The 19,195-nt window shown below is 42.8% G+C and overlaps 1 protein-coding gene, 1 long non-coding RNA gene and 1 other non-coding gene across 3 annotated transcripts in view; 2 read left to right on the top strand and 1 right to left on the bottom strand.

The window, feature by feature from the left end:
* Nucleotides 1-19,195, top strand: part of LOC116975094 — a 562,120-nt gene that overhangs the window by 306,722 nt on the left and 236,203 nt on the right. The window lies entirely within an intron of this gene.
* Nucleotides 1-19,195, top strand: part of znf804a (zinc finger protein 804A) — a 256,030-nt gene that overhangs the window by 85,964 nt on the left and 150,871 nt on the right. The window lies entirely within an intron of this gene.
* trnaa-ugc lies at nt 19,008-19,079 on the bottom strand. The gene has a single exon. It is a non-coding gene; the product is annotated as a tRNA-Ala (tRNA).

The following is a 19,195-nucleotide window of genomic DNA, read 5'->3' as shown; positions in this document are numbered from 1 at the left end:
AAATTTTCATTTCAGCAGCAGGAAGAAGAGAGAGTAGATAAGCAATTTGCAGCTTTCTTTTGGGGCGGTACAGTGGCAAAGTGGGATGGCTACTGCCTTTTAGTGTTAGACACCTGGCTTCGATCCTGCCTACGAGTGCTGTCTGTATGGAGTTTGCACATACCCCCGGTAACAGCTTGGGTTTTTTCCGGGTGCTCCGGTTTCCTCCCAAATTCCAAAGTTGTGCAGGTTTGTAGGATAATTGGCTTCTGTAAATTGCCGCTATGTATGTAGGGTAGAAATAGTGTGAACGGGTGATCGCTGGTCAGCACATACTCGGTGGGCCGAAGGGCCTGTTTCCATGCTGTATCCAAACTAAACCATTTAACCTTTAGCGATGCTGTTAAAGAAATCAACAAGAAGTTGTAAAATCAAAAGGTAAGAAATTAAGGTGGTTTCTCGTACTTTGATTTGGCTGAGAATCTCCTTAGCTTAAATAGAGCATCATGAGATCTGTCTTTATGGTTGCTATCAGGGAAGGCATTAGACAGCATTACAAAGAACATAACACTGACGATACCACTATGGTTGGCCGAACCACTGTCAATGACGGGCCTTTGTACAGGGGAGAGTTGACTTCCTGGTTGAGATGTGCTGCAACAGCAACCTCTCGCTCAACGCCAACAAGTATTGACTTCAGAAATAGCAGGAGACCAGGCAGCAGCTTTTATAGGTGGGTTGGTATTGTAGAGAGTTAGCAGCTTCAAAGTCCTGGGCATTAACGTCTCAGATGACTTGCCTTAGGCCTAACACATGGATGTAATCATGAAGAAGGCACCCCCCAGCAACTCTATTTTATTGAAAATGTAAAGAGATTTGTTATGTCTCCAAATACTCTTACAAGCTTCTGCAGATGTGCTGTGGAAAGTATCCTGACTGAGCTGCATCATAGCTCACTACAGTACTCCTAATGTGCAGGAACGCAAGTGGCTGCTGAGAATGGTGGACTCAGCGTACTCCATCACGGGCACAGCCCTCCCCTCCATCGAAAGCATCTAAATGAGGCGCTGCCTCAAGAAAGCAGCGTCTATCATTAAGGACCTCCACCATCCACCGTACAAACTCCGTACAGACAGCTCCCGTAGTTGGGATCGAACCCAGCTGGAAGCATTATAAGGCAGCAACTCTAGTGCTGCGCCACCGTGCCGGCCTTCTGCACGGTGAAATTCTGCTGAAGCTTCTTTTAAACTCGTCCTTGACCATCTTGGAATTTAATTTTCCATGTTGGCACCAATGGTGTCTCGGGCTGTAACTATCCGCAGGATAGAACGGTGTGAATGATCCTGATTTGGGTGAATAACTTAGATTCACAGCAAATGATGGTTATAGACGGACGGAAACCTGGTGAAATATTTCTTTAAAATATTGTAACAAAACAATGGCAGATGCTCCATTTAAAAAAAATGACCATTTCTAAATGCTTCCCACTTGAAGTCTAACAATCATGTTGACTGAATTAGAGAAATCTTTACCTCATATGTCCCCAGTCTTCAAAGACATACTCCATCACCCGAGATCAAAAACATAATGTAATACACTGCAACATATCATACTAATGAACAAGTTAGCATACATCATTTGGGTCTCACTTTGAACTCCTAGTATAAAGCCACTACTTAATATTTAAATAACACATCAATCAGCTTGGTCCATTTTCTCAAATACAACATCCATTTTAAAATGCAAATCAATACCGAAGCCTATCCTCTCTTGAATCAATAAAAGACTTTGCCGGTGGTGCTGTTCGAAAATCTATGGATTCTAACAATTTAGAATCCATGTGCAGGATTACATGAGTAGATGGCTTAGGGGAGATTTTCCTGAGTCTGGCAAACTCAAATATTAAGGTAAATTCTATCGGATTTGAGAAGGGTGGCACAGTGGTGCAGCTGTAGAGTTGCTGCTTTACAGTGCCAGAGACCCAGGTTTGATCCTGAATATGGGTGCTATCTGTACGGGATTTGTACGTTCCTGTGACCTGCATGGGTTTTCTCCGGGTGCTTGAACTAACACTTCCTAGATGTACAGATTTGTAGGTTAATTGGCTGCAGTGAAATTGTAAATTGTCCCTAGTGTGTGTAGGGTAGTGTTAGTGGATTCAAATGACTTGACCTTTGATATGCCTGGCAACATGCACCACGGTAGAAATCTAATGCGTTACTTTCACAACTACAGTACAATGGCACAGAGACATTCGGTGGCCCGAAGGGTCTGCTTCCGGGCTGTATGTCTGAAGTAAACTAAACTAAAGGTTGGCGTGTGCAAGATGTATATTGTACCCCATGACATGTCACCTGTACAGTTGTGAGTCGTCGCCCAAAGAGTCGTACCTTTTTCTGATGGCCTCTGGATTATCAACATTTTGACATTTTTCGGCGTCCTGCTGCGACTATGATGGGTGCCGGCAGTCGCCGAAAAAATCACGTAAGTGGGACAGGCCCTTAGTGCATAGGACTTCTATTGTGGTGCATGCTGCCAGGCATATCAAAGGTTAAGTAAATTCAATCCAACTGGTGTCAATTTATACTAATTTTCTAATCCGCATTGATTTTCCGCCTGTTAATCCCTATGCATTTTACACCCACCATTAAATGTAAAGAATGGAACAAATGGAGGATTATATGATTCAATTAATCAATGATTTTTAATCAGTAGGCTTTGAAAGAATTTGGTTCCAGTTTATCAGGTTAAATGTGCAAAGTGTGAAATGGATTATGTCCATGAGCTACTACTCATCATTGGGGATTTCAGTGTATTGTCAGAGCAGAAAGCTTTGGTTCCCTTGTACTTGACACCTAACTGCCTCATAGAAACATAGAACATAGGTGCAGGATTAGGCCATTCGGCCCTTCAAGCCAGCACCGCCATTCAATATGATCATGGCTGATCATCCAGAATCAGTACCCTGTTCCTGCTTTCTCTTGATTCCCTTGATTCCATTAACCCTAAAAGCTATATCCAACATCCAGTGAATTGGTCTCCACTGCCTTCCGAGGCAGAGAATTATACAGATTCACAACTTTCTGGGTGAAAAAGTTTTTTCTCATCTCAGTCCTAAATGGCCTACCCCTTATTCTTAAAATATGATCCCTGGTTCTGGACTCCCCCAACATCAGGAACATTTTACAGCATCTAGCCTGCCCAATTCCTTAAGAATTGTATGTGTTTCTATAAGATCACCTCTCATCCTTCTAAATTCCAGTGAATATAAGCCCAGTCGATCCATTCTTTAATCATATGTCAGTCCTGCCATCCCGCCAATTAATCTGATGAACCTACGCTGCACTTCCTCAATAGCAAGAGTGTCCTTCCTCAAAATAGGAGACCAAAACTGCACACAATACTCCAGATGTGATCTCACACCAGGTGTGGGCCTCACACTATGGTGAGATAAAAGTTAGTTCAGACATCCAGGAGTTGAGTAACTCTTTAGCTCGGCAAGTATAGAAACCAAGCATAAGCTCGAAACATTAATTAGTTTGCTAAGCAGGTCATTGCAGGTCTAACTCCTGAACCAACTGTGCCGTGGGAGTACCCTCACAAGAAGACATCCTGTGGTCCAAGAAAGGATGTAAAGGATGGACATGAATGAAGGGTTTGTCCGCATTGCCTACATCGTGAAAAATGAATAGTTTAAAAAAAATCTTAGAACCATTGGTATCCTGTAGCTACATGCAACAAAGTATCATGGCCTGGAAAGCTTAGTTTAGTTTACTTTAGAGTTGCAGTGCAGAAACAGGCCCTTCCGCCTATCTAGTCCTCGCCGACCAGCGATCCAAATACACTAGCACTATCCTACACATGAGGGACAATTTACAATCTTTACCAAAGCCAATTAACCTACAAACCTGTAAATCTTTTGAGAGTGAGAGAAAACCGCAGCATTCCGAGGCAAAATCCACATGGTCACTTGGAGAACATACACACTCCGTACAGACAGCACCTGTGGTCAGGATCGAATTTGGGTCTCTGGTGCTGTAAGGCATCAGCTCTACCACTGCGCCACCCCCTAGGTAGGTAGGTAAGGTCTGGGTTTGTTGCACAGTGCATCACAGTGTATTTGGCATGGTTTCAGGCTTCAGGCAGTCCTTTCCCTCTCTGCAGAGTTTACAATGGAAGATCCAACTTCCTGGTGGGGTCAGAGGCAGGGAGAGTTCGGGATGAGAGAGGACCAGTGATGATGGGATTGCTCAAAGGTGGAAGATTATGGTACTAGCTGACTAGAGATTGGGACCAAGGTGTGTTGAGGAAGCATGCATTTCTCATCGATTTGAGGTCCATTGGATTGTCAAGGTTCAAGATTTGACCTGATCAAGAGATTGAAACTGAGATTAGTTGATACCATGGGTGAAGGGGATCAGATAAAGGGAGGAAAGTATAGGGACATACCTTGGGTTGGATCCGATAAGATAGATGGGAACAATATGCTTGGAATTTCTGGGCAACAATCTACAAGGAGGGTTGCATGAGGAATGACATCAACTGTTGTGAACTTGATGATCAATGGGTGATCAGAAGCAGCAACTTCCAGAGTGGTGCAATTTGACCCAGAAGTGGCCGCAACAATTTTTTACTTCAGAATTAAGATGGATTGTCGGACATGTAATGTAGGAAGGAACTGCAGATGCTGGTTTATACCGAAGATAAACACAAAGTGCTGGAGCAATCCAGCAGGCCAGGCAGCATATGTGGAGAAACGAATAGGTGATGTTTTTGGTCAGAACCCTTTTTTAGATTGAGCTTCAGTCTGAAGAAGGGTTCCGACCCGAAACGTCACCTGTTCCTTTTCTCCAGAGATGCTGCTTGACCTGCTGAGTAGCTTCTGTCGGACATGTAGTACTGATATAAATAGTGCTGCACTCCCCATCTCTAAACCCACATATATCCTTCAGGGACAAACATATTCACACATTGCAAGTTATGGGAGCAAGAATTTTCTCTGATTTTCTGCTCTCCCAACCTAGAATCCTTCTTTATAAACTGCAAACCCTTCTACTCTCCGAGGGAATTTAACTCCTATATTATTGCTGGAGTTTACATCCCCCCCATGCCTGCGTATGTGAGGCGCAAACGCAACTCGCTGACCAGGCAATGAGGGTAGAGAGTGACTTCCCGGACTCCACGGTCATTTTTTTTGGGGACATTAACAAAGCTAACCTCAGCTGTGACCTTCCAAAGTACAAACTTCATGTTACCTACCCCACCAGAGGGGAGAGAACACTTGACCACTGTTCCACGTCAATCAAGAACGCATATCGCTCTGTTCCCCGGACAGGTCTTTGTCTCTCTGATCATTGTCCAGTTCACTTTATTCCGACCTACAGGCAGAAACTAAAAGCTGCTAAGCCTGTGGTCAGGTCAACGAAAAGTTGGACAAGCGAGGGCATTGAGAACCTACAATCCTGCTTTGACTGCACGGATTAGAATGTCTTCAAGGAAGCAACCACAAGCCTCGATGAGTATACAGACACAGTATCATCATATGTCAGCTTTTGTGAGGACAGTTACATTCTAACAGACATTTTTAACCAGTCCCTGCAAACCTGCATTGTCCCTGCCTGCTTCAAAGTCTCCACTATTGTCCGTGTACCCAAAAAGGCAAGGATTACTTGTCTTAATGACCACAGGCCTGTCGCACTGACCTCTGTGTTCATGAAGCCCCTTGAAAGGCTTGTGCTGGCCAAGCTGAAAAATATCATGAACCCCCTGCTGGACCCTCTGCAGCTTGCATCTCGGGCCAATAGATCTGTGGATGACGCAGTCAATCTGGGTTCATCCTCCAGCACCTATGCGAGGATTTTGTTTGTTGATTTTAGCTCTGCATTCAACACCATTGTGCCAGAGCTACTACACTCCAAACTCTCCCAGTTGACTGTGCCTGAACCCCTCTGTCAGTGGATCACCAGCTTCCTGACAGACAGGAAGCAGCATGTGAGGCTGGGAAAGCACATCTCGGACCCACAAACCCTCAGCATAGGAGCACCGCAAGGCTGCGTACTCTCCCCTCTCCTCTACTCTCTCTACACCAATGACTGCACCTCCACTGACTCCCCTATCAAGCTTCTCAAGTTTGTGGATGACACAACCCTGATTGGACTGATCCAGGATGGGGAGGAATCTGCCTATAGACAGGAAGTGTCATTGTTGGCGTCCTGGCGCCATCGCAACAACCTAGAGCTCAATGCTCTTAAGACAGTGGAATTGATTGTAGACTTTAGGAGAGCTCCCCTTCCCCTCACCCCACTCACCATCAACAATCTGTGGAGTATTTTAAGTTCCTGGGAACCATCATCTCCAAGGACCTTAAATGGGGGGCTACCATCGACTCCACAGTCAAAAAGGTCCATCAGAGGATGTACTTCCTGAGGCAGCTAATGAAGCTCAATCTACCACAAGCAATGATGGTCCAATTCTATAGCGCCATGGTAGAGTCTGTCTTCACCTTCTCCATCATAGTCTGGTTTGGCTCAGCCACCAAGCACGACACCTGGAGGCTGCAGTGAATAGTCCGATCAGCTGAGAAGGTTATTGGCTGCAACCTTCCCTCCATTGACGATCTGTACACTGCAAGGGCCAGAAAGCGAGTGGGTAAGATCATCTCCGACCCCTCTCATCCTGGCCACAAACTCTTTGAATCACTTCCCTCTGGAAGGTGACTCCGGACTGTCAAAGCTGCCACAGCCAGACATAAAAACATTTTTTTTCCACGAGTAGTAGCTCTACTCAATAACCAAAAATCTGTAGCCTCCTTTTTCTTTGCTATTTTATTTAATTCACATGTTTAATCAATAATGTTTTATTATTAATGTTTTATGTATAATTCTTAACTGTCACTGTATGTCATGTTGTCACTTGCGGGCAGAGCACCAAGGCAAATTCCTTGTATGTGAATACTTGGCTAATAAACTTATTCATTCTCATTCATTCATTCTCTCATCTCCTCCAGGGACAAACATATTCACACATTGCAAGTTAAGGGAGCAAGAATTTTCTCTGATTAACAAGTATTCTGCCTGCTGGGTTTAAAAAAACCCTCACTGTGAATTTCATATCAGCGCAATGTGCCCAGTAAATTTACACATTTGAACTAGATTTCTATTCTATTTACTTTTATATTCTTTAAATGAAATTCATTTTGTGTAATTGATGAGAACAGGAATGGGCCCATCAACCGCTTGAGCTTGTTTTATTTTGTTAGATCAAAACTGAAATGTACCTGAATTCCATTTATCTGCTTTGGTTCCATACTCTGTGATATTATCAGTCGTAAATTTCAATTGCTTTAGCATTACAGAGTCTGTTAAAGTGAGATTTCCAGATTTCTATTATCCTTAGTATGGACAGCACATTGGCACTGCAGGCAGTCTGGTAGAGTTGCAACACTAGAGACCAGGGTTTAATTCTGACTTCCAGTGCTGTCTGACTTCAGACTTTATTCTAGACTTTAGAGATGAATGAATGAATAAGTTTATTGACCAAGTATTCACATACAAGGAATTTGCCTTGGTGCTCCACCCGCAAGTGACAACATGACATACAGTGACAGTTAGGAATGATACATAAAACATTAAACATTAATAATAAAACATTATTAATTAAACATGTGAATTAAATAAAATACCAGAGCAAAAGGAGGCTACAGATATTTGGTTATTAAGTAGAGCTACTGCTCATGGAAAAAAGCTGTTTTTATGTCTGGCTGTGGCAGCTTTGACAGTCCGGAGACCCCTTCCAGAGGGAAGTGATTCAAAGAGTTTGTGGCCAGGGTGAGTGGGGTCAGAGATGATCTGAACAAAGAAGACCCCTCTGTTGACGCAACACTGGAGTCTTGCTTTAAGATACAACGTGGAAACGGGCCCTTCTGTGTTGACCAGCAATCACGCGTACACGAGCACTATCCTACACACTAAGGACAATTTGTAACTTTACCGTGGCTAATTAACCTACAAACCTGTACGTTACGTCTTTGGAGTGTGGGAGGAAACCGGAGCACCCGGAGAAAACTTGTGCAGTCAAGGGGAGGACGTACAAACTCTGTACAGACAGCACCCATGGTCAGGATCAAAACCAGGGTCTCTGGCACTGTAAGGCAGCAACACCACCATTGTGCTGGCCTACTGGCTGCTTGTATGTTTTCCATGCGACCATCTGGATTTCTTCTACATTCTCCAGCTCCCACCCACAATCCCAAGACATTTCCTGGGTGGATTAATTGGCTACTTATTAACCATGGAGGAGGTGGGTGGCAGGAGAATCAGTGGAGTTGAGGGGCATGTAAGAGAGAATGGGTTACAAATAAATAAAGTAGCCAAATAGGATTAATAGAACTAATCTACTGAGGGCAGGCAAAGATCACATGGGTTGCATGGCTTCTTTCTACATTATCATAAATAATGTTTAGTCACAGGTGCATCCTAATTTTACCCTTCTTGGACCTAGTTCTAATTTTATTTAAATCCCCTTTGCCACAGAAGGCTGTGGAGGCCAAGTCAATGGATATATTTAAGGCAGAGATGGATAGATTCTTGAGTAGTACAGGTGTCAGGGGTTATGGGGAGAAGGCAGGAGAATGGGGTAGGAGGGATGGATAGATCAGACATGATTGAATGGCGGAGTAGACTTGATGGTCCGAATGGCCTAATTCTGCTCCTATCACCTTATGACCTTATTATGACCTTGGCTTTGGATTCCAGATCTGAAGAATGTTTCTCTGTATTCATCCTATTCAATCTACTAACATTTTAAACACCTCAACACATTACCCATTTCCAAAGTTAAGGAAATATAAGGCATATTTGTACAAGATGTCAATTTAGTTTAATCCTTTAATATTTCTTGTGATTTTACTTAGAACATTTGCTTTCTCAAGTTCAAAATATCTTCAGTTTCAAAGACCAAGACTAAACCTAGAAATACTGGAGATCTGAACAAACAAAATGATTCAAGTTGTTCCCCATTATAATTCAACCCCCTTGAAGTTGAGTTAAGAATTTGAGTTAAAATTCAATAATTTTATTAGTTTTGTGTTTGTGAAGTCATTTTTATAGACTTGTGTAACTAGACAATTAATCCCTTTGGGCCTATTTGTGGCCTTTCATCTGATTCCATCTGCAGGGTTTAATGTTCTTCTTAAATTAGATTCATCTGCAAACTTGTTTCTACAACTCTATTTCTTAAGCCAAGTCATTGATATCTATGCTGAAAAGCAGAATATTAATACAATTCACTGGGAATAATCGCTTCCAATATTCCACTAATCTGATCATATGCACTTCATCACATTCCCTTGCCTCTTGCCTCACAAATAAACTACTTGCTCATGTCACAAGTTTAATGATATTCCCCACATCTTCCTTTGCATCACCTTTGGGCAATCTTAGCCATTATCTTCTGGAGATATAAACAGCCAATATGTCCCTCCATCCACCAATTCTTCAACCTCGCAAAAAGGTTACATTTGTTTGGTAAAACAGGATCAGCCCTTCACAAAATAACAGCAACTCTTGCTGATTATTAAGGGGTGTTAAAGTTCTCAGCTATTCTTTCCTAGATTGGTTTATTACAGTAGCTTCTATCTGACAGTAAAGTCTTCAGTCTGAAAAGGGGTCTCTTCAGACGTAAGATTAATTAGAAACGTCACCCATTCCTTCTCTCCAGAGGCTGTTCCATTCAGTTCCTCCAGCATTTTGTGTCCATCTTCGGTGTAAACCAGCATCTGCAGTTCCTTCTCACACAGCAAAGTAACAAATCTGTAATTCTTTGGTCTCTCTCTCTCTCTCTCTCAAACAATAAGGTACCAAATACAAAAATAATCATCTGAAAGCACAATTCCTGAATCGAGTGCGAATTTGAAAATTATGACCAACCCTTCTCTGGTTTTGTCATTTATTGCATTTAATAGCCTGAGGTGAAAATCATCAAGTCCTGGAAAAGCGTACATCTTATTGTATCTTCCATTACTTCTTTTAAAAACTTGCATTAAATATTAGATCCAATACATTTTTCTCCTTCCCTTATTTTTAGGTTCCAAAAAGTATTTGATACTTTTTCTTGACTGTGAAATTGGGTGCAAAAGAATTAACCGAATGATAAGATTTGTAAGGATGCAATGGACGGAGATTTGATTTCCAATTACAGCTGTGGAATTTGAATTCAGCTAATAGCAATTTATTAAAATGAGAAAAAGCTATTGATTGTCGTAAACATCCACCTGCTCTTCAAGGGAGGATATCTTCCACCCTTAGGTGTCAACGTGTTTAAAATTTTAGTAGATTGAATAGGATGGATAAAGAGAAACATTCTTCAGATCTGGAATCCAGAAGAAAGGGGATTACTGTAAAATGAGTACTGGGTCCAACAGGAGTAAAGTCACCCAGCCTTAATGTCAGTCCAGACTCACCAATATGGCACAGCGAACTGCAGATGCTGATTTACAAAAAAAAATACAAAGTGCTGGAATAACTCAGTTGATCAGGTAGCATCCTGAAAAACATGGATAGGCGACCTATTGGGTTCTTCAGACTGATTGCAGTAAGAGGGGAGAAAGCTGGGGGTGGGACAAAGGTGGATACAGGTGGTTGATCCTTAAATAATCCAGCAAGCCAGTAAGTGGTTTTATTTTACTGCTACAAAGTATACTCCCACCAGCAGTGCAGTAGGTCCAGGTGGCAGCCCACTCACCACCATCTTTGCAGTGGAAATTAATTAAATATTTAATTAAATATTGCACCTTAATGATTTTTTCCAGTAACCTCTCAATGGATAGTAAATGGACAAATCTACAAACGAAGAGTAGCGGATGCTGGTTTATACCAAAGACAGACACAAAGTGGTACAGGTCAGGCAGCATCTCTGGGGGAAAAGGATGGGTAACATATTGTCCTGGGAACCCTTTTTCAGACTGAAAGTAGGGGTTAGGGGTGTGGGGTGGGTGGAGATGTTGTGTTCAGGGAAATGAACAAATTTAAACCAAGATGACACTTCAACCTTACTTTTTCCTATCAAGCTCAGCATGTTTATATTAAACACAAAGAGAACTGTTTTGCCTGAATTTCTCCAAAATACTTTCTTCCAAACATTGTGAATCATAGTCGTAGAATCATAGTCATACAGTGTGAAAACAGGCCCTTCAGTCCAACTTGCCCACACCGACCAACATGTCCCATCTACACCAGTCCCACCCGCCTGCATTTGGCCCATATCCCTCTAAACTAATCCCTCTGTACCTGTCTAATTGTTTCTTAAACATTGCAATAGTCCCTGCCTCAACTACCTCCTCTGGCAGCTTGTTCCATACACCCACCACCCTTTGTGAGAAAAAGTGACCCCTCAGATTCCTATTAAATTTTTCCCCTCTCACCTTAAACCTATGTCCTCTGGTTCTCGATTCCTCTACTCTGGGTAAGAGACTGTGCGTTTACCCAATCTATTCCTCTCATGATTTTATACACCTCTATAAGATGTGTAGAAAACCATTCTCCAGCACTCTAATGAATAGATTCTCAGCATGCTCATCCTCTCCCTATAACTCAGGCCCTCGAGTCCTGGCAACATCCTCATAAAGAATGTTCCAAATGATTATCCAGGTTTGGTCAGATCGTAGGATGGAAGCTATAAGAGATTCCCATGCAAAAGATAACCAACGAATAGCTTTGGTCTCCAGGAGTGGGTGAATTTAACATTCACAGCAAGGTCCCGGTTTAGCTTCAGCTTGGCGTGTTTTGCTCAGCACTTTTCAGCACGAGACTGACAGGCCCTTCACAGATGAACCCCAGGAGCCTCGAGCTGTCACTTCTAGATACTTGCAGCCTGATTCGGCCTGAGTTAACATCAGGGCTTTTCTGTCAGTAGGAACAACCTGGTGTTATCAAGGCAGGCTCTTATTTTGGCTTTGTGAATTAGAAGAGGTGCTGCTGTTATGGTGAGTGTAGCAGAAGGCTGCTAGTCTCTTTTCACTTTCTGATGGAGCATGTGTTTGGTAATCTGTCACCCCTTTGCAAAATGTCTTAATCAGAGCCAGATAAGGAATTAAGGCCATAAATGCCCTCTGTTGCTGTTGATGTTACCAACTGTTTTGCTGGCATGGAGCAGGAATTCTGCATGCCTCCCTCTTCCCACCACTCTCCTCATCCCTCTCCAAAGTCCTCTGACAATGTCCCCAAGCAACCCATTGCACAGGGAGCCTTCACAGTCAAAGCAACATTATTTTCCTAAAACCAATTTTCTTTGATTTGGACATTTCCGTTGAGGACAGTATTTATTACCTGCTCCTAACTGCTCTTGAGAAGGAGGGTGGTAAGCATCTTGTAGAAACACTGCAGTACAAATACAGCCATTTACAGATCACTTCATTCAATCACACTAGAGTCTGGAGTCACAAATCAAGTAGGGACACAGAGGGGCTTACAACCCTGGATATAAGCATTGATTTCTCTAATTCGAAGCAATTATTTCAAATTTTAACCCTGCATTCCCTCTCTCCCCCATCACCCTACTAGTGCCACTATTCGCATCCCTAGATCCCTTTATTATCACCTCTTCCCCAGCCAACAATGGGCCATTATGGGCTCCATCCTTCCTTGGTCCTCTGTTGCCAGCCCTGATCTGTTCTGGCCTTTTTGTACCTAGTTCCCCTGCCTCTTCTTTCAGTCTGAAGTAAGGTTCCGACTTGAAACATCACCTGTTCCTTTTACCCCAGAGATGCTGCCTGACCTGCTGATACATATCTCCTCCTCTTGAGGGCATTAGTGAACGGGATACATTTTCACAACATTATTACTAATAATGAGTTTGTTCTCAGTTCAAGATTAACTTAATTTTAATTTTTACAGCCACCATGTTGGAGTTTAATTTCTGGTTTCCGGACTGGTCTCTGGATAAAAGGTGTGCTATACTAATTGTTGAGCTACAACCATATGCTTTGTTGTACCAATTGTGTAGACTACTCTTCCATGTATTGCTTGCTATCGTTATCCTTGATCAGTTTCCCACTATTATCCTTTTATCAGCTTTCTCCAAGGTTTATTTGAAATGCTGTTACATATAAGAACATTTGGGCAGGTACATGCAAAGAACAGGCTGAGAGAGATATGGGCCAAATGCAAGCTGGTGGGACTAGCGCAGTTGGGACATGTTGGTCTGTGTGGGCAAGTTGGGCCGTTCGGCCTGTTTCCACGCTGAATGACTCTATCTCAAGCTTGGCAGAATACCACAAATTCAAAAACAAACTAAATCAACGAACAAATCCAGTGTACAAATTGAGTTTTAGCAGGTGTAATGTGAATAGAAAAACTAAATTCATCAGTTGCTGGTGCTGGAAGCTTCCTACAATATTACTGTCAAGCAATGATGACTTTCTATATCTTCCGATTTCCAACTGAACAACGCATAACATTGCCGTGTCTTCCAACAAACAAGGACTTTGCTTCCTTATTTAATTTACAGAGATACAGGGTGGAAACATGCTCTTCAGTCCACCGGTCGGCATCAACCAGCGATCGCCAGTACACCAGTTCTATCCTCGGGATAGCATAAACTCCGTACAGACGGCACCCATAGTCAGGATCGAACCTCGGTCTCTGGCACTATTTTCACTACTCACAGTGGTCTACATGGAGCAACCATCCTCAGCATATGAAGACTAGTTTGATGCACTCAGACCTGACTGGTACACAATAAAATAGACCAGAACCAAAATACTGTGAATCAAAATAATGGACATGCTTGAAGAGAACAACATGAAGGGGCTGGTGGAAGATGAGAATATAATCTCACAAATTGCCAAGTCCTAGCTCTATTCTGCTCCTATTTAACATTCTGCTTCTCACTTACCCACAAAAAATGGACATATTCAATATCACTCAGGCAGCATATAAATTGCAATGCAAGCTTTGCCTGAAGCTGTCTCGACAATCAAACATTTTTTTCCCTTCGTTTTTTTATTGAAATATGGAAAAATAAAACATTCAACACTGGTTCCAGGGCAACAAATAAGCTCTGTTTGCAGAACCTCATCAAATGGGAGTAGGTGTTGTGCGCAATATTTGGAACCGAGGAGCGGCCTGTTTTATTCAGGAGAAAGAAGTCACTCCAGATGAAGTGACTTTCAAAATAATGTTAATGATTAAAGCAAAACAAAAAGTGCCAGAGTAACTCAGCAAGTCAGGCAGCATCTCCGGGGGACATGGCCAGACAACATTTTGTGTCGGGACTCTTCTACAGACCAGAGAATGGTAATTTACACGGTGCAATTTGCGCATGTGGTTCCTCAGTCTTCAAAGCCACTTTGGATAATTTCAACTGATTTCTCTAATTTATACTAGCAGAAACTATTCAGGCCCTTGTTGACATCCTTATCTGAAATTATGGTCGCTGTGTTGATAGAACTCAAATAAATGCAATCAAAGAAATATTGCCTTTGGTAGTCTGAGGTGTGCTCAAAATGGTTTGGTTTTATACATACACTCATAGCCCAAACTCAGTAAATGTTCGGCCCATTAGGTTTTGTGCATAGATGGGAGCTGTAGATGGGCGAAATGTAGAGCAAATCTATAGTTCATGCACACTTCATTGCTGCTCAATTTGCCACATAAAACTTCTTGATGTGGGCCTTTTTATAACCAGTCGAAATCTGATTTGCAAATGTATTATTTGCCCTCAGTCAACCCTTGTAATTCCTCTTTGTGCTATGGAAAGAAATGCCAAAACGTCAAAGGAACCAAAATGCGTATCAGGAAAAGTATCATTTACATGTTGCTTTGGCTTCACTGTCATCCCAAAATATGACAATCTGAATGAGCTTAGTACTGAGAAATTTGACAATTACTTTACCTCATTATTTCATAATGATAAAAGCTGGGGACTGAAACCATGTTCTTAACCCAATAGTGCAGAAGTCCCAGATGAATGGATATAGATGTTTTCAACCTCTCACTGCTAAGGTCCGAGGTCCCCACCTGCTTTAAAAGCTGCTGACTGGTGGCACTGACATCCAAGGGAATGAAGTGCTTTGAGGAAAGATAGACACAAAATGCTGGAGTAACTCACCGGGACAGGCAGCATCTCTGGAGAAAATGAATGGATGATGTTTTGGGTCGGAACCTTCCTTCAGACTGATGGAGGGGGGAAACTGGAGGCAAGAAAAGGCCAGAACAGAGGGATTGGTTTTGAAGCATATAAACTCTTCCCTTTGTGAAGTACTGAACTTTCTAAAGTTCGCCTGTCACTGGCTCTCCACTCTGCACTGAACCACTAGGACAATAAGAACACGTGTCAGTCTGTTTTTCATCAACCACAGCTTGCCGTTCAACACTAGCAGCCTCTCCAAACGTATCATCAAACTCAGGGAACTGGGTCTCTGCTCATCCCTGTGCCATTGGATCCTTGGCTTCCTTGTTGGCAGACTACAGTAAGCATGAGTTTGATGAGTAAGCTGGAGTTTTTACAGACATTTTCAACCTCTCACTTCTGAGGTCTGAGGTTCCCACTTGCTTTAAAAGGGCATCAATTATACCGGTGCCCAAGAAGAGCAAGGTGACGTGCCTCAATGACTATCGACCAGTGGCACTAACGTCGGTGGTGATGAAGTGCTTTGAGAGGTTGATCATGGCGCACATCCACTCTTACCTCGACAAAAACCTGGACCCACTGCAGTTCACTTACCGCCAGAACAGATTAACGGTGGATGCGATCTCGCTGGCCTTCCACTCCGCTCTGGACCACTTGGACAACAAAAACACATATGTCAGGCTGTTATTCATTGATTACAGCTCGGCATTTAATACCTTATTGAGTGCGAACTCCATCATCAAGTTCACTGACGACAGCACTGTTGTGGGACAAATCACTGATGGGGACGAGTCAGAGTACAGAAGTGAGATTGACCGACTGACCAAATGGTGCCAGCAACATGGCCCTCAACACCAGCAAAACCAAGGAACTGATTGTGGACTTTGGAAGGGGTAGGATAGGGACCCACAATCCCGTTTATATCAACAGGTCGATGGTGGAAAGGGTCAAGAGCTTCAAATTCCTGGGCATGCATATCTCTGAAGATCTTTCCTGGTCCCAGCACACTGATGCAATCATAAAGAAAGCACATCAGCGCCTCTACTTCCTGCGAAGATTACGGAGAATCGGTATGTCAAGGAGGACTCTCTCTAACATCTACAAGTGCACAGTAGAGAGCATGCTGACTGGTTGCATTGTGGCTTGGTTCGGAATCTTGAGCGCCCTGGAGTGGAAAAGACTACAAAAAGTAGTAAACACTGCCCAGTCCATCATCGGCTCAGACCTCCCTTCCAGCGAGGGGATCTATCACAGTCGCTGCCTCAAAAAGGCTGGCAGCATCATCAAGGACCCACACCATCCGAGCCATACACTCATCTCCCCACTATCTTCAGGTCGAAGGTACAGGAGCCTGACGACTGCAACAACTAGGTTCAGGAATAGCTACTTCCCCACAGCCATCAGGCTATTAAACAAGGCTCGGACAAAACTCTGAACATTAATAGCCCATAATCTGTTTATTTGCACTTGATCAGTTTATTTATTCATGTGTGTATATATTTATACAATGGCATATGGACACACTGATCTGTTCTGTATTCGTGCCTGCTATGTTCTGGTGTGCTAAAGCATAGCAAGAATTTCATTGTCCTATCAGGGACACATGACAATAAACTCTCTTGACTTGACGACTTGAATTAGCAACACCATTTTGTCCCTTGATGAGCACCAACACAGGAGCACCTGGAGGATGTGTGCTCAGTTCCTGGTCTACTCTCTCAATATGCATGACTGTGTAGCCAGACACACCTCACCACCATATTTAAATTCACTGACGATACCACGGTTGATGGAACAGGTAACGATGCATCAGAGTACAGGAGGGAGATTGGTAATCTGATTGAATGGTGCCAGACCATCAATCTTCCTCTCAATAACAGCAAGACCAAGGAGCTGACTATTGACTTCAGAAAGGTTAAGCTGAGGATCCATGAACGTGTCTTCGTCTACAGGATGCTGGTGGAGCATCTTCTGGACGTACGCATCTGTTCTTTCGAAGGGGGACCTGGCGGGGGCAGGCTGCTGCCACTTGTGGCGACAGGCAGTAGATGGGAATATTCGGAAAGCTTTTGCAATTCTGTCGGTGTCAACACAAGGCAACACTTGCACACTGCTGTATGATTTTACTGGGTTGAATGCAAAACAAAGCATTTCACTGTACCTGGGTACATACGACAATAAAGTATCAATGAACCATTTAATCATTGAATTGCCCAGGACACGTGTGCAATAACAAGAACTCATCAGTGCTTCGACTTCCAGAAAAGATTTGAGGTGATTCGGCATATCACTGAATATTCTATCGAACTTCTACAGGAGTACAGTGGAGAGCACAGTGGCGGGAAAGTGGTTGAGATGATTGCTTACAGCGCCAGAGACACAGGTTTGATTCTGACTATGGATGCTGTGTATGGAGTTTGTATGTTCCCTCTGTGATCGCGTGGATTTTCTCCGGGTTCTCCGGTTTGTTCCAACACTCCAAAGACACACTCCAAAGACTTAGGTTAATTGGCTTCGGTAAAATTGTAAATTGTTCCTGTTGTGTAGGATAGTTCTAGTGTACGGGATGATCGCTAGTCAGTGCAGACTCAGTGGGCCAAAGGCCCTGTTTCTGTGTTGTATCTATAAAGTCTTAAAGTGTAAAGCATACTGACTGGTTGCATCATGGCTTCGTTCAGTAAATCGAATACCCAGGAACGCTGCAGAAAGTGATAGACATTGCCAATCTATCACAAGTACTGACCTCCCCACCATCAAAGTGATCTCCAGATGGTAGTGGGTCAAAAAGGCAACTAATATCATCAAGGACCCACACCACACTTGCCATGCTCTTATCTTGCTACTACCATTGGGAACAAGGTAGAAGAGCCTGAAAACTGTGACCTTCAGTGAAGAACAGCTTCTTACCAGCAACCATCAGGTTCTTGAACATAGCACAACTTTGTTTTGGTGGGCTATGTACTTCGGCTTTACGCTATTATAGCCTGGGTACCACGTATTACTGATTTTTAGATTAGTTGATTGTATTACCGATTATTGTACATTTATCTGAATGCAGTTGTGTTAACGGGCCTGTAAAGCTGCAACACGTTAGAATTTCACTGTTTGTGTATCGGTACAAATGACAATTAACACTTTTGACTCTCGACTCTAACTTTGACATTAATTTGCTCTTTCTCTTGGGTATTTAGATTCAATTTGGTACAAGCTGCGGGCAGGGTGGGGAAAGATAATTAGAGCAATAGAGTACTTCTGCAATGAATAAGTAACAGCTCTGATTTGTCGGGTGACTGGCCTGTGTCTGTGACGTCTAGTCCAGTCCACTATTTTGAAATACACAAAATTGTGTGCAAAACGTAAACTTGTAGGTTGTAGTTGCATAATATATATGGTTGTAGCTGCATAACTATATATTATTGAGTTTACTATTCACGATCATAACTTAAATAGAAAATTGATCTTTAATTAAAACTGTTCTATCTAACTGCACCACCAACTTCACAAATACCTACATTGGCTTGATACAGTACATCAATCATTGTAGAAGATGCATTGTTTTATTTCAATTAAATTACAACTCTGCATAACTTTCGGCTGTGGGAGGAAACAGGAGAAAACCCACGTGGTCACAGGGAGAATACATAAACACCACATCAGTCTGAAGAAGGGTCTCAACCCGAAACGTCACCTATTCCTTCTCTCCATAGATGCTGCCTCACCCGCTGAGTTTCTCCAGCACTTTTGTCTACCTTCGATTTTTGCACTTTGTTTTTTGCAGTTCTTTCTTAAACAAACAACACTGAGATCAGGATCGAAAGTGTTGATTTGAGACAGCAGCACTACCAGCATGGTGTATTCCCCCCAGCTATTTCCTAGAACAATCTGACATTGAGTAAAACCTGTGGAGGTGCTGGGGATTGAACCCAGGACCTCATACATGCAAAGCATACACTCTACCACTGAGCTACAACCCCGTTCACCACTGTGTTACACCCTCTCTTGCTATCACATCAATAGGTAGAACTGTTTGAATGTTTCGTGGGACATATACGTTCAAATCCAGTGATTGAAGATTAATGTCAGAAACAGT

This window comes from Amblyraja radiata, chromosome 7, assembly GCF_010909765.2.
Source record: "Amblyraja radiata isolate CabotCenter1 chromosome 7, sAmbRad1.1.pri, whole genome shotgun sequence".
Taxonomy (NCBI): domain Eukaryota; kingdom Metazoa; phylum Chordata; class Chondrichthyes; order Rajiformes; family Rajidae; genus Amblyraja; species Amblyraja radiata.
This window is presented reverse-complemented; position numbering and strand designations above follow the sequence as displayed.